The sequence below is a fragment of the Chlorocebus sabaeus genome, chromosome 15, assembly GCF_047675955.1.
Source record: "Chlorocebus sabaeus isolate Y175 chromosome 15, mChlSab1.0.hap1, whole genome shotgun sequence".
Lineage (NCBI taxonomy): Eukaryota > Metazoa > Chordata > Mammalia > Primates > Cercopithecidae > Chlorocebus > Chlorocebus sabaeus.
The window spans coordinates 64,394,895-64,422,887 of NC_132918.1; the positions used below are offsets into that span (position 1 = coordinate 64,394,895).

Consider the following 27,993-nt stretch of genomic DNA (forward strand, 5'->3'; position numbering starts at 1 on the left):
CATCAACCACATGAATTACATTAATAGATGTCCTAATATGGAACCATCTTTGCATTTCTGGAATTGAATCTGGTTGATTTTTGGTGTATTTTAAAGTTTAATTATTACTGAAATCTATTTGTTAATATTTTATTTAGAATTTTTGCATTGATATATGTAAGCGAGATTGCTCTTTAATATTCTTTTGTGTGCAATCTTTCGATAGATTTTTGCATCTCTATTATATTCACTGCAAAATCTTACTTGGAAATGTTTTTCTTTTGCTAATGCGCTAGGCACATTTAAATAGCATGAAATTATCTACTCATTAAGGTTTTGTAGAATTCCTTTGTGAATCTACCTGTTCCTGATGTTTTGTGGGAGTTGGCTAATTCTTGTATGGGATCAGCCTGTTTGAATTTTCTATTTCATCTGAGGTAAGTTTCAGAATATTTTGTATTCCTAGAAAATAACATGTCATTCAGGTTTTCAAATTTATTCAGACATTAGAGCAAAATTAGTTTACTGAGTTCTAAATTACTTTTATTTCTGTGAATATTTCCCCATTAATTGGTATTTATTTTTGCTATTAAATGCTCTCTCTCTCTCTTTCTCTTGATGAGATTAACAGTATGTTAGTTTTTTAAAGAAATATAAATGTATAAATCAAACTCAAATAAATTTAAAAAATAAAAATATAAATAAAATTTAACATTATTCTGTTTTCTAGTCCATTAGTTCATATTGTCACAGTACCATGTAGCAAACAACAACAAAATCTCAGTGGCATTGTCTCACCCTTGAACTTCAATATTTGCTGGGGCAGTTTCTCTCCTGACTGGTGGCTGAAGCAGTTCCTCTTTATGCTGAATTGGCTTGTGTGGCTCTCCCCTAGGTGTCTCTCATCCTTCTCCTAGGACCAGCAGGCTAGTTTAGGTATGTTATTCCCAGGGCAATGGCAACAGCACAAGAGGGTTTCCTCAAGTGTTCAAGCACATTGTAAGCCTCTACTTGAATCACATCTGCTGGCATCCCGTTGCCAAAGGAATCCATATGGCTGAGCCCAAATCAAGGGTAGAAGACATGCACAAAAAGAACTGAAAAAGTAGGAAAGGTATTCATATACCAAATTTTCTCTCCTTTCCTTCAGTTTATTTCGTTTACCATTTTCTAATTTTTTGAGTTGAATATCTATCATGACAAGGATTTTAAGATTATAAATTTTCTTCTAAACCCTGTTTTATCTAGATCCTATAGATTCAAAAGTGTCTTTATTATATTGTCTCCTATATATGCCACAATTTTTATTTTCTATTTTCTCTTCAACCTAGATTTTTAAAAAATGTTCTTACAAATTTCAGGGAAAGGAAGCTTTTTCTTTTTTTGAGATGGAGTCTCACTCTGTTACTCAGGCTGGAGTGCATAGGCTCAATCTCGGCTCACTGCAACCTCCACCTCCCGGGCTCAAGCCATCTTCCTGCCTCAGCCTCCCAGATAGCTGGGATTATAGGGGTCCACAACCATGCCTGGCTAATTTTTGTATTTTTAGTAGAGATGGGGTTTCACCGATTGGTCAGGCTGGTCTCTAACTCCTGACCTCCAGTGATCCATGCACTTCAGCCTCCCAAAGTGCTGGGATTACAGGTGTGAGTCACCACATCCTAGTTTTTGTATAGTTTTATTATTACATGGTCATTAGAGAAGCTTGCAACTGTGATTTATTTATTTTTAATTCAGAATGGATTAAGGAGTGTCTGGTGGTTTAATATACGATTAATTTTCCCAAATATTCCAAAGTTTATTCAAAATTAATAAGGTACAAAATTGCCTTATCAATTAACTCACTTTATTATTTATGTTTATTTTGATATTCTGTATACTTAATATTAAGTTTTCATCCACTTGATCTAACATGGACCCAGAAAGGTGCAATAACACCTCTCATTAGTGTTTTCATGTCTATTTCTCCCTCTGTCACCTGCCCTTTATGCTTTATGAATGTTTGGCACATTTATGCTTTATAAATGTAACTGTAATATGTCCATTGTGAACACTTTAGCTATTAACTTTCCTTTTTTCTTTTTTAATGTTGTTAGGCTGCAGACCCTAGTTTATTTTTGTCTTTTCTGGTATATACTTTTACATTCTTTGATTTTCAGTCTTACTGAAGTACTTTGTTTTAGGTAAGTCTATGCCATAGGATATAAAATTGGGTTCACTATAATCCATCCTGAATTTTTTTTTCTTTTGAAAGCTAAGTTAAGCCTTCTAATAGGTTATTTATTGATACAAAAATTTACTGATACAAAAGCAGCGTTTTGTCTTTCTTACATCATATTATTTGTATTGCATTTTCTTTGTGGTTTTAAAAATAGTATTTCGTTATAAGTTTTGTTTTCTTTGCTTCTTTTGCATTGTTTATCTGCTAATGAAGCTATTTGTATTTTTCTTTATTTATTACCTTTATAATAATAATTTTACATTAGACCTTTATTCATATACTTCTTTTTAATACATCATCTCTAAGTTCCCTGCTATGAATAATAGTTAAAAATTGGAAATTTCCTCTTCCTTTTCTCTTTTCCTCATCCCTCTTACCTGACTTTAGTTACTAACGGTGTTTACTTCTCATTAATTAAATTAGATTATGAGTTTTCTTCCTTGCCTGTCCTTTTTTTTTTTTTTTTTTTTTTTTTCAAGCTGGATTGCAGTGGTGTGATCTCTGCTCACTGCAACCTCTGCCTACGAGGTTCAAGCAATTTTCCTGCCTCAGCCTCCTGGGTAGCTAGGACTACAGGCACCCGCCACCATATCTGACTAATTGGTATATTTTTAGTGGAGATGGGGTTTCACCATGTTGGCAAGGCTGGTTTCAAATTCCTGACCTCAAGTGATCCACACACCTCAGCCTCCCAAAGTGCTGGGATTACGGGCGTGAGCCACTGCACCTGGCTGCCTGTCCAATTTTTGTTAAATATATTATTTCTGCATTGGCAGGGCATACGAAATTTATTTTCTATTCTGACATGTCAACTTCCATATTTGCTTTCATTTAGGTTGTATACATTCAGTATTTTCAGTCTTTTTGCCAGTGTTTGTCTAGTTATTTCTTATTTGGCCCAAATTCATTCTCTAGTGATCCTCTCAATAAAAGCTCAATGGCACAAGATTCTCTGAGCTCTTGCATGGTAAAAGCTGTTTGTTTATAGGTATTATATATTAAATCAAATTTGAGTAGCTATACTAATCTTTGACTCAACGTTATTACTTTGCGTATTTTGCAAGTGTTGTTCTACAGCCTTCTCATATTAAATATTTGTAAGAAGAAACATAAGACAAGAATTTTGTTCTTCTCTTAGGAATTTTTATTTTTATTTTTTTCCTGGTTGCTGCCGTAACTGCAGCTCCTCCTCCCTTCTCCTATTCTCTTTCTCCTTCTCCATCACCTCCTTTTTTGCCTTTACCTTTTAAAGGGCAAATATAAGTCTTAGAGTTGACCATACTGGATCACTTTTCCTGGTCTGCTGGGTATCCATTGACAATGTCGAACTTTACTGAAGCCTGGTGATCCTGGAAAACAGTATGCGTTAAAGAAATTCCCCACTGTTTTGTGTTCCGGGAAACTGCTTACTGCAAAGCACCACACTTTCACGCAAGACTTAGATAATACTCATGGATATCACCTTGTTTACTTATGACAAGGGATAAACAGACTCTCCGGATTCTCATTCTTTGCCTCATAAATGATTAGCTTAACTGTTTGCCCCCCACCCTCATCAATCAGAGCAAAATACTTGTTAACTAAATTTTGATTAATTTTCTCTCTTTCCCCCAGGGATCTCAACTTTGACCCACCCTCTGCCCAAACCAGCAAACAACCCCTTGTTAACAGCCCCTCCCCCAAATAGGCTGATCTTAGGGCAGAATATTTTCTGATTTATTGTCTGACCCTAGCTATTTCTTCTGCTTCTTCATCGTTTTGGACACATTCTTGCCTCCTTCCTAGGCACTGCTTATGAAAATTTTCATGATTCTTAATGTTTACATTCAAATCCCCAAATTCTCTGGATATTCTTTTATCATCCTGTGAAATTAAACATAGTTGGGAAATAAAGTATGAAGAAGACAAAGGGAAGGGTGCAGGGCTCCTTTGATGGGATCCATTATCTCCAATTTCTTCAGTACCTACTACCTCTTCTTCACCATTCCTCCTGAATCCGACTGATCTCTTATTCTCAATCTTTTTACCTTGAGCCTAAAATAAGACTTTTGAAAATCAACTCTGGTTTTCTTGTTTGTTTTTGTTTTTTGTTTGTTTTGTTCTGCTTTGCTGCACCATTTTCCCTTACAGTAATCAACATGGAGTGCAGAGTAAGGAGAAGGAGACAGGAATTACAGAGGAATGAAACAGAATAGTACTCTACATTTATATGAACTATTTTCATTAATATGATAGAAATGCCCCTGAGTCATTCACAGTCTTGCTAATGCTTCCTCTTACCCCAAGGTCCCAAAATCTGCCAGATAACTGGGTGAATTTGGGAAGGGATGTCTCCATTCCCCAGACAGAGCCAAGTAACATCTTCGGACACCTCAAGTCCAAGTCCCATAGGTAATAAGGTGTTGAGTTAACCTATCCCAGCCTCCTTTGATACCAACTTTTACTAAGAACATCTGACTAGATAATACCCAATTATATTTCTTCTCTTCATCTTTTTATTTTTTGTAATACCCAACATGCTAGTTTACTGCCCATTCAACTTCCTATGTTAATATCTCTTTATTTTTCAACCCAGAATTACATAGTTATTTTCTTTTTACAATGAAAATTGTTTTTACCTCTCAAAGTCTCTGTTTCTTTATAAAATGGGGAGTATTATATCTTTTTTAGAGGAGCCATTTCCATGATGCTATCAAGAGAGTGTGCTGAAATTGGAGATCTGATCCTATTGTGTAGATCAGAAATGACTGTATCAATATTGGTTATAATTAGATGTTTATAATATATAGTAATTTCCATGATTACAAAAATATTAGCTGGTCAGAAGAAGCCTCTGAAAATCCAAAGAAAAGCACTGGAAATGGAAGTCTTCCCATGGCCTCTCAGATGCTGCCTTTCATTTATTGGGACTGTGCACACCTTCAGTAAGTGCATGTTCCTGGGGTTTTGGCTCAGACAGGTGCTCATGTAGCCCCAGTTTGCCACTTAATTGTTATTATAATAATATGATCAGGCACATCTGGCTGAAGGAATTGTGGCTACAGTGTTTGTATTAATATCTAGCAAAGCAAAAATATAGAATGACTTTTCACTTAATAAGCAGGATAGTGGTTAGTATCTGTAATATCAACTGTTTTGCCTGGTCTGTTGCTTAAAGTTAACTTGCACTGAGGAATTCCCTACCCTCCACAGAGGGGGTTCTGCTTCTGACGCTTATTTTTGTATATAATCTTTAGAAGGGACAATTGGTGGAAGAGTTGTGTTATGTGGCTTATATGAGTTGATTTTATCAGGTGCTAAGGAGAGGAGAAGGCAGGCTTGGCAGCCAGCATGAGGTTTCTTTCTGATCCTCAGTGAGTGGGCATCCAGATCCCTCCATGGCTTTTGGACATCCACAATTGCGGCAGATCACTGTGACTCATTTGGCCCAACTGGCTGACAGACCCATCTGTCGTTAAGGAACCCAACTCAGATCTGTGTAGTAAGGGAGCAAAACAAACCACGTATCTGAATCACAGGACAGAAGGAGAGCTACAGTCATCTGCTATTTTTTTTTAAGTTAAATAAGGTTTTCCCTTCAAGCAGGTGGAGGGATGTACCTTATAGGACTTTTGTGATTGGCTCCCAGCCAGTCTTCTGCATTTTTCACAGCTGGCATCACGATAAACTAATTTTTTTTACTAAATTGACCCTCTATTACTTTCATTTTCATCAGCTCAAAACCAATTGATGAGATATAATTTAATACAATGCAATTAATGTTACCAGATTTTTCATAGCAAAGCATCAAAAAATGAGTTAAAACCTAAGTGCCAACAAGTAGGAGCTGGAGTGTAGGAATAGGAAACATAGAAGACAACGTAACCCTAAGAGAGAAAGAAGCACTAAGAAATACAAAAATAATTTATGCTGCCAATGCTGAGAAAGAAAGAGATTATGAAAAACAAGCCAGACAACAAATGGTTAATAATTACTTTACTAAGATGCTTCTTTTTTTTTTTTTTTTTTTTAAAGCTTGTCTTTTATTAGGCTAATTAAGACATAACCAGGTCACTGGGGCCTATCATGGGGAGGGGGACAGGGGAGGGATTGCATTGGGAGTTATACCTGATGTAAATGACGAGTTGATGGGTGCTGACGAGTTGATGGGTACAGCACAGCAACATGGCACAAGTATACATATGTAACAAACCTGCACGTTATGCACAAGTACCCTAGAACTTACAGTATAATAATAATACTAAGATGCTTCTAAGGATTCAAGAAACCTTCCCGAAAGAGGTGACCTGTAAATTGGGCCTTGGAGGAATGGGGGAAGGAGGACGTCAAGGTGGTGAGGAAAATAAAGGCTATTTCTAGTAGAGGGGAGAATATGAATGCAAGCAGAGAACTGTGAAAAAGCATTCATGGCCTCATGAGATTTGGCACCTCCCTTCACCTACCTGTCATTTCCCACCAACACCCTAACACCTGAACTATTTACTGTTTGTATAAATCCATTATAAAAACTTTGAAGGTGAAGTTAGGCTTATGGATTTTTATTTTATTCAATGGGTTATAGTTCATTGTCAACATTATTTATGTTGATGCTAAATTGTACCAGATTCTGGACGTTGGTTGTCTCTTCAAGGTGGCTTTTGTGCCCTTTTGACATGTCTCCAACATTCTTTGAGTATTTTCTTGCTTTTTTGAACTCGTTGTGTATGATTTTAGTTGTAGCTCTGAAATCAACCTTTCCTCTAAGGAGCCCTGATGACTTTTAGTGAAGAATGGTATTTAGGAACCAATATTTGATTACTAGCTGTGTTCATTGCTGCTAGCATTTCATTGCTTGTAGCTTATCCCAATGTTCAGAACTAGGAAAAATAACTGAAAATGCACGCGCGCGCGCACACACACACACACGTACACATATTTTTCCTGTGTTTACCTGATTATATATTAAAAACAATGAATTTACCTGATAATTACAATTCCAGTCACCTGTGTTTATTCCAACTATACTACCTTCCGTGTTTATAATCCCCTTCTCCAACAGTGACAATTTTGGCATCCATTTTGGCATCGATATATTCACTTATTCGCTCACTCACAGAACACACTGAGCAAGATTTCAGAATTGTTAGTCTGTACCGTAGTGCAAATCAATTCTATTAAGTGGAATTTACTATTTGTCTTTTTTAGAGCAAAACTTGTAAATAGTAAAATATACAAATCTTTACAATTCATTGAGTTGTGATAAGTTGTGAGATGTGAAGACATTGTGTGCCTTCATGAAACTCACCCTGGTATTAAGATATAGAAAATGTCATCATTGTATAAAGCTTCCTGTTGCCGCTTCCTGGTAAATTCCCTCATCTAATAGCTTAGAGTTTTCTCTCTTGAGTTTTTACGTATATGAAATCACGTAGTGTGAATTTTTTTTGGGTCTGGCTTCATTTGCTCAGTCTTTCATTGTCTAAAAGAGTCATCCATATTATTATATGGATAAATAGTTTTTCATTTTTATTGCACAGTATTATTCCATTGCATGTCGATATCAAAATCACTTACCTGTTCTTTAGTTGATAGACATTTGTGTTGTTCCCAATTTTAAACAGTTAATAAAGCTGCCATGAACATTTTCTCTAAGGTCTTTTGTAAAAATGTATTCTCATTTATGTTAGGTAAATTCATAGGAGTAGAATCGATACATCATAGGGAGGACATATGTTCAGTTTTTTAAAACTGACAGGTTTCAAATTGATTGTGTAATTTTTACTCTATTATCAAAGTATAAGAATTATGGTTGCTTCATATCACTGACAATATTTAGTGTTGGTCTTTTTTTAGTTTAACCATTCTGCTAAATATGGAGTAGTACCTCTTTAGGATTTAATGGCATTTTCCAGCTAACTAATGATGTTGGATCCTTTTTCATTTACTTATTGGCCATATATACTTATTTCTTTGTGAATTCTCTGTTCAGGTCTGTTTTCATTCAATTGTCTTTTTATTACTCAATTATAGGATACAAATGTCTTTGTCTTTTGCCAGATATATCTTAGGTTATAAAGATATCTTAGATTTTCTTTTAAAAGGTTTTAAGTTTAGCTTTTAAAAATAGGTCTATGATTCATCTCAAATTAATTTTTGCATATTGAATGAAGGACAGGTCAAGGTTCATTTTTTTTCTATGTGGTTATCCACATAGAAATCCTTCAGTGCCATTATCAAAAGTTAATTGACTGTACAATTTTGGGTGTATTTCTGAACTCTATGTTTTATTCAACTATCATTTTATAACTATTGCACTGTTATTATATTGTAGTTTCATAGTAAGTCTTGAAGTCAGGCACTGTTAGCTCTCTTCCTATGTGTATTATTTTCCTTTTTCAAGATTTCTTTGACTATTCTAGATCACTTGTACTTTGAGAGAAATTTTAGAATCCGCTTATCAATTTTTAAAATAAAAAGCATATCGCAATTATGATTAGGCTTATGTTGAATCTGTATATCAACTTGGGAAGAGTTGTCATCTTGATAATATTGAGTCTTCCAATCCATGAACACAGTCTATCACCCCATTTACTTGGGACTTTAAAAGTTTCTCTCATTAATATTTTGTGGATTCTGTATAGAGATTTAGTTTGCATTAATTTATCTTGAATATTTTATGTGTTTGGAAGTAGTGGAAATGGAAGTTTTAAATTTTTATTTTGACGTTGTATATTGAGACCTTGCTAAATTTGCTATGTAGTCTAGTGGATATTTGTATATCCTTTAAGATTTACTACACAATCATGTCATCTGCAAATACTGACAGTTTAAATTTTTTTTTTTTTTTTTTTTTTTTTTTTTTTTTTTTTTTTGAGACCATGTCTCACTCTGTCACCCAGACTGGAATGCAGTGGTGTGATCTCGGCTCACTGCAACCTCCGCCTCCTGGGTTCAAGTGATTCTCCTGCCTCAGCTTCCCGAGCAGCTGGGACCACAGGTGCACACCACTACACCCAGCTAATTTTTGTATTTTTAGTAGAGATGGAATTTCATCATACTCTCGAATTTTTATGACTTTCTCTTGCATTATTGTACTTTCTTAAACTTCTTGTTTTATGTAGAGTAGAAATAGTGAGAGAATATCTTTGCCTTCATCATTGTCTTAGAGGGAAATTATAAACTACTGAAGAGAAAATGTGAACCTCTTTATAAAATTTTGTATAATCTTTGTACAGTATTCATGCTAGTCATCTCTGTACTCTTCCAATATTAGTATATGTGCTGCCACAGCAAGTACATATTTTCTCTGAAAATCTGTGACTTTCTTGAAATCAGAATTCATGATTCAGTTATCTTTCTAGTCTATGCACCTAGCATAATGCCCCAAACATGCAAGAACTGCAATAAATGTTTTTTAAATAAATAAATAACAATTTCTTAAAAGATTATTTTGTACAAATAACCTAATAATATCCTATGACCCTATTTTTCAGAGTATGTTCTATGTAATACTAATTCTAAGAGATGTAATGTAAATTTTTTATTGACAAATAAATTTGGGAGATTCTGGATCTAAAAAGGAAAAAGATTTACCCACATAACAGAGTAGACAATTCATATTTACACTCATTTGTAAAAATTTTCCTAACATTGCTAGCTGTGTACTTAAATTCCTTTATGATCCCCATTTCTACTGATGGTTGGAAAGTAAGGTAAACTTTCCAGTTGCAGATAACTCAATATTTTCAAGTTTAAAATCGCCTCATTTAGTAAATGTTCACTCAGTTTAACTTCTCCAGGTAATACTCACCGTTTCCTTTTCCAAATGGTGTCTGGAATTGTGCAAATGTCTTCTGGGGCTTACTCTTAGTGAACTCACGTTGAAGTGTAGCTTGTCTCACCTTACTCTGGGCAATGGCCTTGTTTCCTACTGTTTCTGCTGTTCAAGTGACTATAACAGATATATTGTAATACTTGCTGTCACAGAGAAATCAAGTCTCAAGGTATCTATCCTTATAGCTATGGGTTGAATTATATCCCCTCAAAATTCATGTGACAAAATCCAAATTCCTAGTAACTCAGAATGTGATCTTATTTTGAAATAAGACTATTGCTGATATAAGTAGTTGAGAGGTTATTAAGATGGGTCCCAATCCAATATGGCTATGTCCTTACAAAAAGGTATAAGTTTGGAGAAAGACATGCAAACAAGGACTATGCCATGTGAGGATAAAGGCAGAATTGGGGGTGATGCTTCTACAAGCCAAAGAATAGCAAATATTTCCAGCAAACCACCAGGAGCTAGAAGAGAGACATGGAACAGATTCTTCACAGTCTTCAGAAGAAACCAATCCTGGTGGTATTTTGATCTTGGACTTGCAGCCTCCAGAACTGTGAAACAATAAATTTCGGTTGCTTAAGCTACTCAGTTTGCAGTGTTTTGTTACAGCAGCTTTAGTAAACTAATATATTCATCCTTTCTTCTGGATGTTATGTTTGTACTTGGTCCCCACTGACGTTCTAAATCTTCTGATTTTCAGCTGTAACTTCTGTTTCTTGCTTAGATTGCCCACTCCACTCTATCTCATACGTGATCACCTTGCAATTTGCTCTGTTGACCCATGGAAGACCAACTGTTTTCACTTCTCAGCTATTTCCAGTTTTTACTTCCAGCTATTTCATGCTCCCAATGAGAGCACGAAAGAAATTTTGAATCCCTTCCACATCACAGAGCTGTCAAGGGATATTCCATTGGCAAAATTTCCTGCTGTTTCTCTACCTAAATATGTCTATAATATTTTCTATTCCACTATAACCATCTCATATTAGCACAAGAAAGAATCTTGGAAGTCAGTCTTAGTTCAGAGTTACAACTGGGAAGGAAAATACATACACTCTAGGGGTTCAACTTCCCTTCCAATTTGCCTGGAGTTTTCCCCTCTCCTCTCCTGTGCCTCTTGGATTATGGTTAATGGAGGTGAGTTGACTGGATTCCTGAAAAATCCAGGCTGCTTTTTTACACTATGCTTAATCCTTCCAAATGCTCTTCTTCCTCTCATGAGCAGTATTATCTTCCTTCCTTTTTCTGATAGGCATTCCCCATATAACATTGCTTTCTAATTTTCTTCTCAACATTGTGTTTTGGTAAAACTTAGTGATCTATGATTCCACCAAGCCTGATTTTTGATAAGCAGAAGGTCTTTTGAAGCTAGGGTTTCAATACTTTTGCTAGTCTTGGCATTCATGGTCCTCTTTGGGATGCTGAATGCTGAATACTGACTCTTTCTCTCCAAATTCCTGTTATAAATATCCTAATTATCTCTAAGGTATTAGGTGCCTCAGATTAAACAAGGTGAGGATCATCGGTAATGTGGAAAAGAAACACACATTACTGTCTTCACATTACCCAGGACTTCCTAAAGAGCTTCATGCACTAACAGGTGTTATGACTCTACAAACACTGAGGATATGGTATATACAGCACTTTACAACTTATTTGAACACAGATCCTTTATCTTCAGAGAACATCTGGCTAGACTAATATCCCATTGGAAATGAACCGATGAGCAAAATGATGTGTTGCAAAACCGGAAAAACTGGAAGCAGAGAAATGAATTAAGAGGATACAACATTTGTCCAAAAGAAAAGTGATGAAGACCTGAACTGGAGAAATGGCAGTGATCACGAGATTCAATAAGGATTTAGATTTAGTATTTAGTATTTATAAACTATATAATATTGTCAGAACACTTGACTTACTCTAATGAAATTGGATTCTAGATGTTTCTATCTAGCAGTGTTTGTAATTTGTTAAATTTCAAGAAGACAACTGGTTGAAATCAGAGGCACATGTATTTTAAATACATGTTTATAAAACAGATGTGGAAGGAAGACATACTTCTTTTGGGCTGGCACTTAAGGAAAATTTTCTTAAGGCATGCAATTACATTTTATTCTGCCTCTCTCTTAGTTCATGAAATGTATTAGAAAGGTTCTCCTTGGTTTCTCAAGATCTTTAAAAACAGACTTACCAATGTGATGAGAAAACTTGAAAATTTTTCCCAAATTGATAGTCAGTAAAATTTTAGATCCAAAGCAATTTTAATGTTTCAAGCATTCATTTATTTTAAGTTGTATTTTATAGACCGGATCTTGCTCTGTCTCCCAGGCTGGAAAGCAGTGGCAGGATCATGGATCACTACAGCCTTGACCTCCCAGGCTCAAGCAATTGTCTCACCTCAGCCTCCTGAGTAGTAGGGATCACAGGCCTGCACCTCTACACTTGGCTAATTTTTTTTTTTTTTTTTTTTTTGAGACAGAGTCTCGCTCTGTTGCCCAGGCTGGAGTGCAGTGGCACGATCTCTGCTCACTGCAAGTTCTAACTCCAGGGTTCACGCCATTCTCCTGCCTCAGCCTCCTGAGTAGTAGCTGGGACTACAGGCGCCTGCCACCATGCCCAGTGACTTTTTTTTTGTATATTTAGTAGAGACGGGGTTTCACCGTGTTAGCCAGGATGGTCTCGATCTCCTGACCTCATGGTCCGCCCGCCTCAGCCTCCCAAAGTGCAGGGATTACAGGCATGAGCCACTGTGTCTGGCCCAATTTATTTATTTTCTTGTAGAGACGGGGTTTCACTGTGTTGCCCAAGCTGGTCTCAAGCTCCTAGGCTCAAGCAATCCTCCCATCTCAGCCTCCCACAATGCTAGGATTACAAGTGAGAGTCACTGCACTTGGCCTACAAAATATTTTTAAATAACATATTGGAATATCTTTCATGGGCCTCCACTGATTTATACTTTTCACTAAGACTAGAATATTGTGTTTATTGTAATATAATTTAAGCATAAGAGAGAAAAAAAGACAAATTTAGTTATAAAATTAAATTAATTCATATTAAATATGGCTAGAAGATTACATGGAATAGAACTGAATCATCAAAATAGAACTGGTGATTTTTAACTAAAAACATAACACTATTGCAGTTCTTCCTTTTAGCGATAAAGGTAATAATTAGATAGAGATTACTAATAAGATCTGTTTCACAAAAATGGCTTAGTTTTCTATGGTGTTACTACAGTAATAAAAATTTTAAGAAAAAAGATAACAAAGGAAGTAATAATTTGGAGAGTGTGGCAGATTGCTGAAAAAATGAACATAATTATTTTCATCTCTTCCTTTTATTCATGCCCCTTTGCACTGTCACTTGCAGTATCTTGAATCAAAAGGTAGGCTTTGCCTTTCCACCCTGTATATATGGTCTGAACTTGCAACTTGCTCTGACCAATGAAATGCAGTGGAAGTGACATTGTGACAGTTGTAAACCTAGGTTTCATGTGCCCTTGGCAATTCTATTCTCTGCAGAAATTCTTTGTAGCCTCCACGTTAAGTCTAAGCTAGTCTGCTGGATGATGAAAAACCACATGGAGACCACATGTGCCATCCCAGTTGAAGCCATCTTAGATCAGCCAGCCCTACTAACTGACTGTAGTTACATGGGTGAGGCCAGCTGAAACCAGAATTGCCCAGCAAAGCCTAGCCCAAAGTACCAACCTGTAGAATTGTGAGATAAATAAATGTTTATTGTTTTAAGCAACTAAAGCATTGCAAAACTTTTGTTTTGGAATGGTTGGTTATTCAGCAACTAATTTGGTGCTTCAGATTATTTCTGTGCTTAACTATTTTAATCACCTCTCAGTAATCTTCCTCTTTTAAAACTTCTGATTGCCTACACAGTAAAGTCTCCATAACTTTAATCAGATTTTCAAGGTCTTTCATGATTTCTCTACAAGATAAATCTGAAGTAGAAGTTTCTGCTACTTTTCTCAATTCACCCTTGAATGATTTTGCCAAAATGAATTATCAATAGTACTTAGCTATGAAACACTATCGATTGAAAAGTCTATCATTTGTTTAATACACATTTTACTCCACATCCTTACGGATGGTAAGCTTCTTTTGAAATTGATTCTAAGATAAATCATGTTTTTATAGACAGTAAAGTCTAGAAAGATAATGTGACTGAGAAGGAAGAAAGCAGAGTCCTTATTGTTTTCTACACCTTAAGTTCTCTGCTGCCTGTCCCTGTCTAGAACCATTCCCTCTGTTTTCTATGCTCCAGGTCTACATATTCACGTAATCCTGTGTATCTAAAAATCTATGCAAATATCTTCCCACTTAGAAATCATTGAGGACCTTTGTCTTCATTGAGCTAAAAATAATCACTCCTACATGAATTTTTCTCTCCATTGATTAGAACTACTCACAGGCATTCTACTGTATCTTTGTATTGGCAACTTTTCCTTTGCTATTAGACCGTATGCAGGTTGAGGGCAATACAACATTTATTGAATATTTCACACTCTCTTTTGCCACTCCAACGCAAAGTTCTAAGAACAATGTCTATTCCGCGTTGCTCAATATATATTTGTACAGCAAATAAATCAATAAAAAGCACACATTTAACAAACCTCAAGGTTTCTGACTGTTCGTATTCATTCTGTCACTAATTAACCATGAGACCTTAGACAATTTGCTTATTCTCTTGGGACTGATGCCTCAAATTACGTAAGAGATGAGACAGTAGATGCGTGAATACTCTGTGTAAACTGGGAGATCAGTTTGATGTGTTAGCAGTGTTTCCTCTTCTGAAAACTGAGGCCGTTGAACTTGATCTAGTTTTTAAAAACCACCTGTAAGTAGCATTCCACAATGATAAGACTGCTAGTTGTTGCTTTTTCTTAAGTGTGTTAGCTCAAAGTGTGAGATGACTTTTATAAACAAAGTACAGAACTTGCTTCCTAAAAAGCTTATCTTGGTAGCTGATGCACTAGTGAACATTCCTACTGTGATTATTATTCCAGACAACTTTGCACCATGCGGACAGGTCAAATGAGACCAGATGTATTATGAACAAATGCTAATCAGGACTGTTTCCTGCACTCTGAGACCAAAGGGGCCATTCTCACAAAGAAAGAGGTAGGTATTATTATAGCAATATAAATCACCCAAGAGTTTGGTTCAAAACTTTTTTGATTAACTAAAACTTTTATTAATAAAAGTAGATTAAAGACATATTAAGAGTTCAATATTTTAAAAAATCACCCTTAGGAAATAGGCATATAGTGATTGGTGTTGGATGTAATGATATACCATAATTAATGTCAGCACTACAGAATCTTGAGCCCCACATCTCTGCACTGTGATGAATTTTCCAGTTCAATACTATTCATTTCAGTTAACTTTGACTCAATTTACATTTGTATCAATTCAAGGTAGCATTTGATATTGTGGAAAGAGGGTTGGCTTTTAAAATTCATGAACTTCCATATTAACTACTACTTGTGTGATGTTTAGCAACCCACCTACTCTCTCTAAACCTTAGTTTCCTCATCTGCAAAATGGGAATATTATTAGCCACCTCATATTTGATATAATGTCCCTAGCACAATGATTATATCATTTTCCTCCCACTCCTTCAATTCACGCCAGTTCAATTTGACTTAATTTCACAAATATCAACTGTTTTTCAACGATATTGCTGGGACACAACCATGCATATGGTAGAATCATGGCAAATATGGGCCAATGGGAAGCCTCTGTAATTGAGAAGTTTTTCCTTGGGAAGATATGTATTATTTGATTATGTAAGGAATTAATTATTGTCATGTTTTATTTATATCTAATCCATTGAGTTTATTAATGTCTAAATCAATGAGACGATCACAAAGGAAAGCTTGATATTTTCTCCAAACATTTGGTGTCTACACTCTATTTTTCTATAAAATGAACACATTTTCTTAAATTTTAGGAAGACAGTAGTCTTCTATAAGTCTTCTATAACCTGGTCCATGGACATGGACTTACTGGAAGGCATAAGTGAAACTAATCATTGCCGTGAATAAGCTGCCTCTGACTCCTCTTGTGCCCCACTTTCTGCTCAGTCCTATTACATTACCAGCCACTGCTGTAATAACCAGTTCCACATGAGTTTTTTCACTGAAAACTCAAAATACATGCAACCCAGAAATGTGAATGAATTAGGAGGCCAATAGATAAATTATTTCCTTTTCTATCTCCCAGGCAGATAGGTCTAAGATGTATTTTATAAGGCTTTCCAGAAAACGTCACGTGATGAACATCAGTCACATAGTGGGGGTCAACTCGATCATGCATCCTTGTCTTAGTTTTTTTTCCTTTCCCGTTTCACTCTACCTATCCTTCATTCCTGTTTCCTCATATCACTTTAGGGAGAACTTCAGCTAAGATGAGCATAATGGGGCAATTTTTAAGGCTCAACTTCTTCCCATTCCGTAGCTCTTAGTATGGTAAACTGGTAAGGGTGGCCAAGTTTGTATAAAGGACCAATGAGATTCTAGGAAAGAAAAGATTAAAATGTCCTTCTCTTTGGGATTAAAGATTATTAGAATGACTCCGATTTATAAAGATTGTCCCAAGTGAGGCTGATCAGCAGCAGAAGGCACTCAGGGCCCTTAATGTGAAATTTGTCGTAGGAGTAAGGGTGGATTTCGGTTGTTGCCGTAGACCAAGGTTGAGCACAGTGTGAGGATCAGGCTGGAACTGCCATCTAACCCGGACTTTGTGAATTCACTTGGGGCAGGTTACCTGTGCATGTGAGTAAAACACAGGCAGCTGTAAAAATGAGAGTCCAGTTATCAGGCAGTATAAGCCATTACAGATAAGGGTAACCCTGAGGGGAGATGCTTCTGTTTTCTGCTTTCCCTGTAAGCTGCTGTGCTGAGCAGCAATGTCAGAATTAATGCATGTGGTCATCAGCAGATGGGCAGGATTATATAAGGCCTTTACTGTGTGTAAAACAAGATTCTGCAGTTTCTCCCTGTCAGAGACTTTTGAAACCAGGGCTGGGGCCTAAGAACAGAACAACTGTGGCAATGGTAACATCAGGGGCTACTGCTTGGATGGAAGCATCCTTACCCTGAGGGGAGTGGAATACAGATGAGTCAGCACGGAGCACTGGAACCAGTTAACTGAGGCAGGATTGAATCAGGAAGAAGAGAGATAGGTTTGTAGTAGTCAAGAAAGAAGCTGGACTTGCAAAATGAGTCTTTCAGGCTTTATGTAAGGGTAGCAGACAATTAGGAGGCACTATCCTATGAATATCTCATCACCCAAGTTCCATGGATTCTTCCAAGTCTCATTGAAAAACAAACAAAAATCTTGGCATGCTTCTGGTGAAAATCATCCTTCTGGTGACTCAAAGGTGGGAAAATGAAGCTATTAAGGCAAGAGATTATGACAGTTACAACTTCTTGACTCTTAGCTATTGTGGCTGTATGTGTTTTTGTTTTGTTTTGTTTTGTTTTGTTTGCGACAGAGTCTCGCTCTGTCACCCAGGCTGGAGTATGGTGGCTCGATCTCGGCTCACTGCAAGCTCCACCTCCCAGGTTCATGCCATTCTCCTGCCTCAGTCTCCTGAGTAGCTGGGACTACAGGCGCCCACCACCATGCCCGGCTAATTTTTTTGTATTTTTAGTAGAGACAGGGTTTCACCATGTTAGCCAGGATAGTCTTGATCTCCTGACCTTGTGATCTGCCCACCTCAGCCTCCCAAAGTGCTGGGATTACAGGCGTGAGCCACCACACCCAACCCGGCTCTATGCTTTTTTAAATTTTAGCTGAACTGCAATTACAGTTCCCTGAATCTCCTTCCTTTTATGGTTCCAAGCTACCAATTGGTCATAAGAAAATTATGCATGGGGCTAAAAGGCAGGAATAAAACAATGGTCATGTTTATGCTTGAAGGATTGGTGCAGAGTTAGGATTGGTTGTAGCTCATGCACCTTATCACAGGTGTGCTGGCTTACCTGGTTGGTATGGGGCAGTAGTCGAGCACTATTCTTCTAACTCTGGCGAGGTCTCATCCTTTACCTTCTGTGAACTGTGGGCCAGGATTCTATTTATCTCCATAAGAGGATTGGCTTCTCCAGCAGATCACTCTCATTAACCAAGCAGGAAGCATGGACGTGGGTCCCACATCTCCTCAGAGGTTCCAGCTGGTCCTGCTCTTCCTACTTAACAGCCACCTTTCTTTTTTTTGCACAGCAAGCCCTGCTGACATCAGGCTCAGAACTAGATGCAAACACGATAGCCCCACATCTACAGTTTCACCAGCTCCCACAATGTTAAATGGTAAAATCTCTATGAGAAGCACCATATTTTCTGTCACTCCTGGAACATTCAGTTCTCTGATCAATTCCTGCTTGATACCATGGACAAAAACAATGGTTTTGATTTCACAACTTTGGGCAAGAGGCATTTCAGCCTGCTTTGGCCTGATGGTACTTGTGCTACATGGGGGTATAGGTGGGGACAGGTGGGGTTAAGGTAGGAATGGTGATTTGTGAGGAGAAGGTTCTCCAAGGGGTGTCCCTTGTGTGAATACAGCAACATTACTAAAAGAATATAAAAACACACTCTACAGGGAAATGAGGAGTGAGGAAGGTAAAGGGAGCAGACTGGGGACAAATTGGAGAGTCTGCCTCTTTAAGGGGAGGCAGCAAATCTGAAACCTATTATTATTAGGTGAGAAAAATGACATCCAGATTGCTGGATCTGATTTCATAAAAGGTTGGAAATTCAAGTTCTTACACAAACTTTCCCATTTTTAATTGATTTTATTTAATTTTTAATTGTTAGGGATACACAGTAGGTGTATATATTTACGGGATACATGTTTTGATAAAGGCATGCAATGTAATACATCATATGGGGTACACCTTTTGATAAAGGCATCCATTAATAATCACATCAGGGTAAATGATATATCTTTCACTTCAGGAATTTATCATTTTTTTATGTTGGAAACATTCCAATTCCACTCTTTTAGTTATTTTAAATATACAATAAATTATTGTTGACTGTAGTCACCCTGTTGTGCTATCGAATATGAGGTCTTATTCATTCTTTCTACTATATTTTTGCACCTATTAACCATCTGAAAATCCCCCAAGTCCCCCGTTACCCTTACAAGCCTCTGGTAGCCATCATTCTACTCTCTATCTCCAGGAGTTCAATTGTTTTAATTTTTAGCTCCCACATATAGTGAGAACATGCAAAATTTGTTTTTCTGTCCCTGACTTATTTCACTTAACATAATGTCCTCCAGTTCCATACATGTTTTTGCGAATGATAGGATTTCATTCTTTATTATGGTCAAATAATATTATATTGTGCATATGTATCATGTTTTCTTTATTAATTCATCGGTTGATGGACACTTAGGTTGATTTCAAATCTTGCTATTGTGAATAATGCTGCAATAAACATAGGAGTACAGATATTTCTTTGATATAATAATTTTCTTTCTTTGGGATATATACCTAGCAATGAGATTGCCATGTTACATGATAATTTTCTTTTTTTATAATTTTTTGAGGAAACTCAATACTGTTCTCCATAGCAGCTGTATTAATTTATGTTCCCACCAACAGTGTGTGAGAGTTTTCCTTTTTCCATATCTTTACCAGGACTCCTCATTGTCTGTCTTTTTGATAAAAGACATTTTAACAGGAATGAGATGATAAATCATTTTAGTTTTGATTTGCATTTCTCTGATGATTAATAATGCTAGCATGTTTTTATATACCTGTTAACCATTTGTATGTCTTCTTTTGAGAAATGTCTATTTGGGCCTTTTGCCCATTTTTAATCAGATTATTAGATTTTTTTCCTATTGAGTTATTTAAGCTCCTTGTAGAGTATGGTTATCAATTTCTTGCCAAATGGTCAGCTTGCAAATATTTTCTTCTATTCTGGGGATAGTCTGTTCACTTTGTTGATTGTTTCCTTTGCTATGCAGAAACTTTTTAGCTTGATGTGAACCTATTTGTCAATTTTTACTTTGGTTGCCTGGGCTTGTGAGCTATTACTCATGAAATCTTTGCCCACTCCAATGCCCTGGAGAGTTTCCCCAATGTTTCCTTTTAGTAGTTTCATAGTTTTAGCTCTTAGACTTAAATTTGTAATCCATTTTGATTAGATTTTTATATATAGTGAGAGAAAGGGGTCTGTTCATTCTTCTGCAGATGGATATCCAGTTTTCCTCACACCATTTGTTGAAGACACTGTCCCTTCCCCAGTGTATGTTCTTGGCACCTTTGTCAAAAATGAGTTCACTGTAGGTATGTGTATTTATTTCTGGGTTCTCCATTCTGTTCCCTTGAGCTATGTGTTTTTATGACAGTACCATGCTGTTTTGGTTACTATAACTCTGTAATATAATTTAAAATCAGGTAATGTGATTCCTCCAGCTTTGGTTTTTTTGTTTTTTTTGTTTTTTTTCCTCAGGATAGCATTGGCTAGTCTGGGCCTTTCGTGGTATCATATAAATTTTAGGATGTTTTTTCTCTTTCTACGAAGAATGTTATTGGTATTCTGACTAGGATTGCATTGAATCTGTAGACTGCCTTGTGTAGAATAGATAGTATAACAACATTGATTTTTCCAATTCATGAACATGGAATATTTTTCCATTTTTCTGTGTCCTCTTCAATTTCTTGCACCAATATTTTATAGTTTTTGTTGTGGAGATCCTTCATGTTTTGGTTAAGTTTATTCTTAGATATTTTATTTTATTTATAGCTATTGTTAGTGGGGTTACTTTCTCAGTTTTTTTCTTTTCAGATTATTTGCTATTGGCATACAGAAAAGGTGCTGATTTTTATGTGTTCATTTTGTATCCTGCAATTTTACCCAATTCATTTTTCAGTTCTAATAGTGTTCTGGCAGAGTCTTTAGGTTTTTCCAAGTATAAGATCATATTATCTGCAAACAAGGATAACTTGACTTCTTTTATTCCAATTTGGTTGTGCTTTATATCTTCTCTTGTCTAACTGATCTAGTTAGGACTTCCAGTACTATGTGGAATAACAACAGTTAAAATGTGCATCCTTCTCATATTCCAGATCTTAGAGGAAAGACTTTCATGTATTCCACATTTTATACTAGCTTTGGGTCAGTTATGTATGTGTTTTATTGTGTTGGGGTATGTTCCTTCTAGAGCCATCTTTTTGAGGATTTTTGTCCTTCATTCTGTTCATATGATGTATCATATTGATTGAGTCACATAGGTTGTAACATTCTTGCAGCCCTGGCATAAATCTTACTTTGTTGTGATGGATGATCCTTTTATTATGTTGTTTAATTTGGTTTACTAGTATTTTGTTCAGAATGTTTGCATCAATGTTCATCAGAGATATTGGCATGCTGTTTCTTTTTTGTTGTGTCTTTGGTTTTGTTTTCACGGTAATACTGGCCTCATAGAATGAGTTTGAAAGTGTTCCCCTGTCCTCTATTTTTTTGCAATAGTTTGAATAGGGTTGATTTTGGTTCTTCTTTAAATTCTCGGTAAAATTCAGTAGTGAAACCACTGGGATCCAGAATTTTCTTTGATGTCAGACTTTTTATTATAGCATTCATCTCATTACTTGTTATTGGTCTATTCAGGTTTTGAATTTCTTCATGATTCAATCTTAGTAGATTTTATATATCTAGGGATTTATTTATTTATTCTAGGGTTTTCAATTTGTTGGGATATAGCTGCTCATTGTTGTCACTAATGATCTTTTGAATTTTTGCAATATCAGTTGTAATGTCTCATTTTTCATCTCTGATTTTATTTGTGCTTCTTTCTTTTGTTCTACATTTGAATAAAACTTGCCTTTCAAAAATTTGACTTTTCATGTTTTTCATCTTTCATATTTTTGTTACAATTTTAGCTATTTGTGCTGTGATATTTATTATTTCTTGTATCTACTAATGTTCAGTTTGGATTTCTCTTGCTTTCTGGTTCTTTAAGATGCATTGTTAGGTTGTTTATTTGAGGTTTTTCTACTTTTTTTTTTTTTTTTTTTTTTTTTGAGATAGAGTCTTGCTCTGTCGCCCAGGCTGGAGTGCAGTGGTGCAATCTCAGCTCACTGCAAGCTCCACCTCCCAGGTTCACACCATTCTCCTGCCTCAGCCTCCCCAGTAGCTGGGACCACAGGCGCCTGCCACCATGCCTGGCTAATTTTTTGCATTTTTTAGTAGAGACGGGGTTTCACTGTGTTAGTCAGGATGGTCTTGATCTCCTGACCTCATGATCCTCCCACCTCAGCCTCCGAAAGTGCTGGGATTACAGACATGAGCCACTGCACCCGGCTGTTTTTCTACTTTTTTAATGCAGGTACTCACTGCTATAAACTTTCCTCTTAGCAATGCTTTTGCTGTATCCCATGGGTTTTAGTATGCTGTGTTTCCATTTTCATTTGTTTAAAGAAATTTGCTTTATAATCTCTTTATTGACTCACTCCTCATTCAGAAGCATACAGTTTATTTATATATGTTTGTATAGTTTTCAAAGTTCCTCTTGTTATTGATTTATACTTTTATTTCACTGTGGTCAAATTACTTAATATGATTTCATTTTTTTTTTAGTTTTTAAAGACTTGTTCTGTGACTTAACATATAGTCTATTTTCAAGAATAATCCATGTGCTGTGAAGAATTTGTATTTTGCAACTGTTGGATGAAATGTTCTCCAAATATCTATTAGGCCCATGTGGTCTATAGTGCAGATTAAGTTTAATGTTTCTTTATTAATTTTTTGTATGTCCAATGCTGACAGTGGGCTGTTTAGTTCTCCAGTGATTATTGTATTGAGGTCTAACTCTCTTTAGCTCGAATAAAATTTGCTTTATATATCTGGGGGGTCCAGTGTTGTACATGAATATATTTAAAATTGTTATTTCCTCTTGCTGAAGTGACCCCTTAATCATTATGTAATTACTTTGTCTCTTTTCATAGTTTTTGTATTAAAATATATTTTATTTAATGTAAGTATAGTTACTCCAGCTTTTTATTTTTATTTCTTAGGTTTTCATTTGCATGTTATATCTTTTTAATCCCTTTAGTTTTAGTCTGTGTGTCTTCATAGGTGAAGTGAGTTTCTTGTAGGCAGCATATATTTGGGTCATGGTTTGTTTTTCTTTCTTTTTTTTTTTTTTTAATCCATTGAGCCATTTCATGTCCCTTGATTAGAGAATTTAGTTCATTTACATTCAATGTTCTTATTGATAGGTAGGAATTTACTACTTTCATTTTGTTCTTTATTTTCTAGTAGTTTTATGGCCTTCTTTCCTTCCTGCTTGCCTGCCTTCCTTCCTGTCTTCCTTTGTGGAAAAGTGATTTTTCTCATGTGGTATGTTTTAATTTCTTGCTTTTCATATTTCATGTATCTACTTTTGTTTATTTATTTACTTAAGGCTACCACAATGCTTGCAAATTACATCTTATACACCATTTGTTTGTTTGTTTGTTTGTTTGTTTTGAGACTGAGTCTCACTCTGTTGCACAGGCTGGAGTGCAGTGGCACAATCTTGGCTCACTGCAAGCTCCACCTCCTGGGTTCATGCCACTCTCCTGCCTCAGCCTCCCGAGTAGCTGGGATTACAGGTGCCCACCACCATGCCCGGCTAATTTTTTTTTTTTTTTTTGTATATTTAGTAGAGATGGGGTTTCACCGTGTTAGCCAGGATGGTCCTGATCTCCTGACCTCGTGATCTGCCTGCCTCGGCCTCCCAAAGTGCTGGATTACAGGTGTGAGCTACCACGCCCAGCCCCATAAGCCATTATTTTAAACTGATGACAATGCATGACAATTTAACTCTGATTCTAAGAAAAAAAAAAAAGCAAGCAAAGAGAAAACTAAAAAAGACTGTGTAATTCAAGTTCATCACCCCACTATTTAACTTCTTGTTGTTTCTATTTATGTCATTTGTACTATTTTTAAATAAGTTTTTGTAGTTATTATTTTTTGAGACAGGGTCTCACTCTGTTGCCCAGTCTGGAGTGCAGTGGCATGATCTCAGCTCACTGCAACCTTTGCCTCACAGGTGCAAGTGATTCTCTTACCTCAGCCTCCTGAGTAGCTGGGATTACAGGTGCACTCCACCATGCCCAACTAATTTTTGTATTTTAGTAAAGACGGGGTTTCACCATGTTGGCCCACCTGGTCTCAAACTCCTGACCTCAAGCAATCTGCCCACCTTGGCCTCCCAATATGCTGGGATAACAGGCATGAGCCACTGTGCCTGGCCTACTTATTATTCTCAATAGGCTTGTCTTTTAGTCTTCATACTCAAGATATAAGTAATTTACATACCACAATTGCAATGTTAATGTATTCTGTGTTTGTGCACTAACTGTTATCAGTGAGTTTTGTACCCACGTATAATTTCTTATTGCTTGATAATACCCATTTCTTTCAGATTGAAGAACTTTCTTTAGCATTTCCTGTGAGACAGGTCTGTGTTGACAAAATCCCTCAGCTTTTGTTTGTCTCAGAAAGTGTTTATTTCTGCTTCCTGTTTGAAGGATATGTTGGATATATTATTGGATATAATGTTCTTTTTTTTTTTTTTTTTTTTTTGAGATGGAGTCTCGCTCTGTCGCCCAGGCTGGAGCACAGTGGCTGGATCTCCGCTCACTGCAAGCTCCGCCTCCCGGGTTTATGCCATTCTCCTGCCTCAGCCTCCTGAGTAGCTGGGACTACAGGCGCCCACCACCTCGCCTGGCTAGTTTTTTGTATTTTTTAGTAGAGAGGGGGTTTCACCGTGTTAGCCAGGATGGTCTTGATCTCCTGACCTCATGATCCACCCATCTCGGTCTCCCAAAGTGCTGGGATTACAGGCTTGAGCCACCGCGCCTGGCCTGGATATAATGTTCTAAGACAAGATTTTTTCCTTCTGCACTTTGAATATGTCATGCCGCTCTCTCCTTGGCAGTAAGGTTGCCACTGAAAAGTTTGCTGGCAGACATTGGAGCTCCTTTGTATGTTATTTGTTTCTTTTCTGTTGATGCTTTAGTATCCTTATCCTTGACCTTTAGAAGTTTGATTATTAATTGTCTTATTTAGGTTACATGTGCTTGATGTTCTATGGCTTTCTTGTACTTAAATATTGATATCTCTCTCTGGATTTGAAAAGTTCTGTGTTGTTATTTCTCTGAATAAACTTTCTACCCCAGTCTCTCTTTCTATTTCCTCTTTAAAGCCAGTATCTCTTAGATCTGTCCTTCGGAGGCTATTTTCTAAATATTGTAAGTGTGTTTCATTCTTTTTTCTTTTTTCTCCTCTGACTGTGTATTTTCAAGTATCCTGTCTTCAGCCTCGGTATTTATTCTGCTTGATTAGATCTGCCGTTGAGAGACTCTAATGCATTTTTCAGTTTGTCAACTGAATGTTTAAGTTCCAGAGTTTCTGCTTGACTTTTTAAAAATTTCAATCTCTTCGTTAAATTTCTTTGACAGGATTCTTAATTCCTTCTCTGTATTATTTTGAAGTTTGTTAAGCTTCCTTGAAATAGCTATTTTGAATCCTCTGTTCTGAAATGTTACATATGCCTGTCCTTCTGGGATTGGTCCCTGGTACCTTATTTTAGTTCAGTTGGTGAGGTCATGTTTTCCTGGATGGTCTTGATGCTTGTGGATGTTCACAATGTCTGGGCTTTAAAGAGTTTGGTACTTATTTTTATCTTTGCAGTCAGGGCTTATTTGTACCATCCTCCTTGAGAGGGCATTCCAGGTATTCAAAAAGAATTGAGTGTTGTGATCTAAGTTTTTGGTCACTACAGTTCTATCTGCACTAGATGGCACCCCAAGCCCAGTAATGTTGCAGCTCTTGTGGACTCATGTAAGTATCACCTTGGTGGGCTTGGATAAAGTCTGGAGAAACTTTTTTGATTACCAGGCAGAGTCTCTTGTTCTCATCCCTCAGTTTTCCCCAAACAAATGAAGTCTTGCCATGTTGAACTGGAGTTGGTGAAGGGTGATGCAAGCAATCTTGTGTCCACCACAGCTGGGACTGTGCCAGGTCATACGGGAAGCCATTATGTTACTGAGCCTTTCCTAAGGCCTGTGGTGACTACTGCCTGGCTACAGATGACGTTTATTCTAGGTCTAAGGGCTCTTTAGTCAGAAAGTAGTGAATACTACCAAGACTGGATCTTTCTCTTTAGGGCAGTGGATTCCCTTCTGTCCCAGAGTGTGTCTAGAAATTCCATCAAGGAGCCTGGAATCAGAGGCTTCAGGTGCTTGCTGCCTTACTTATTGTGGCTAAGCTTATATCCAAGTTGCAAGACAAAGTCCTCTTTACTCTTTTACTCCTTTTACTCATTACTCTACTATCCTCAGGCAGAAGGAGTCTTTCCCTGAGCTGCACTGCCTGGGGTTGGAGGAGGGGTGATGCAAGAACTCCCTTGGCCGCCCCATCTGGTGTCTCACTGGGTCACATTCACTCCAAGTCCACTGGCTCTGAGTCCAGTGCAGCACAAGAACTTGCCAAAGTTCTGCAGTCCTTGTGGACTGCCTTTAATAGTTATTCAGGACTCCATGGCACTTTAGTTTCTCGTAGTGGGGCCAGGCAAAACTCAGGCTCTTGCCACTGGAGTGGAGGAGTCCCCTCTATGGCTGGGGCTGCTTTAAATGCTTCTTCCATGGTCACTGGACAAATTCTGCCCTATGCTGTGTTCCACTGTGACAGGGTAGGACTGAGTTTCAATGCCAGTTCCCGCAATCATGTCTCTCTCCCTCACCCAAGCATACAGATTCTCTCTTCATGAGCTGCCAAAAGATGAGGAGTGATGTAGGCAATGCAACACTGTCGTTCCTGCCCACTTCAGTGCCTCTTTCCTTGACATAATGTTAGAACTAGCTACCGTGATTGCTTACCTGACTTTTGTATCTTATGGAGATGCTTTCTTGTGGGGATAGCTGTTAAATTTGGTGTTCCTCCATGGATTTGCTAGATTGTTCTATTTGGCCATCTTGCTTCCCCCAAATTTCCTAATTTTAAGTGCCTATAACAACAACAGCAAAGTAATAATAACTTTAGAGAAAAAAATCAATGTCTAAACTTAATAAATTCTATCTGTAGGCCAGATTTGGTCCAGTGTAAGCATGAACTCCAGTCAAATTCTCTAGGTTCCAATTTTTGCTTCAGGATGTACTAGATACATAACCTCACAAGTTAGTTCTGTTACCTCAGTCCTTAATATATAAAGTGAAACAAATAGCACCAACCTCCTACAATGTTTATGAGATGAAATGAGTTTCTAATATATTTCCATGTTTCTGAGACACCACTAAAAACAAGATGCATCATTATTTTATGTGTCCCTAAGAAAGAAAAGATGGCTGCTAATTAACCTATGACACAATGCTTTCTTATCACTCGGAATTGTTGTTTTATAATTATTTAAAGAGCTCTTTCAGAGTTATTTTCACAGTAATTTTTATCATATGTCACTCATGGGTGTATGTGTATAAGAAATACTAAGTGAAATAATTTGGTTTGTATTCTTAAAACCTCCCCACATTATTAGTCTGACATGAATTAGTTTTCCATTGTGATTTAAACACAGTATTATTGTTGGTGCTATTAGCAGCACTGGTAATGTAGCAGTTAAAAGAGTGCTCCCCATTGTCTCTTGGAATTTTTTCTAAGTCACTGAAACCATAACAAGAGTTTTCATGTTGGCACTTTCTTGATCTTACTAGAAGATGTCAATGGAGAATTTTCAAACAGGAAGACTTGTGTTGTTTCTTTAAATGGTCCTTAAGTTAAAGATTGTTGGCTAAACATTCAAAGGATTTCAATTGTCCCATCACTTACCTAGAATAACAACAAAAAAAGTTTGTGCGTATACAAACATCAACAGCTACATAATCTCTGCTGTTTTTCTGAGAATTACTGTCAAAATTTTATTAATTATAAGATTTTTTGACTTTCCTAGATGATAAAAT

At 36.8% G+C, this 27,993-nt stretch overlaps 1 non-coding gene across 1 annotated transcript; it reads right to left on the reverse strand.

Moving 5' to 3' along the window:
* Positions 1 to 9,369: 9,369 nt before the first annotated feature.
* Positions 9,370 to 9,476, reverse strand: LOC119626024 (U6 spliceosomal RNA). Its single transcript, XR_005242227.1, has one exon. It is a non-coding gene; the product is annotated as a U6 spliceosomal RNA (small nuclear RNA).
* Positions 9,477 to 27,993: the final 18,517 nt, after the last annotated feature.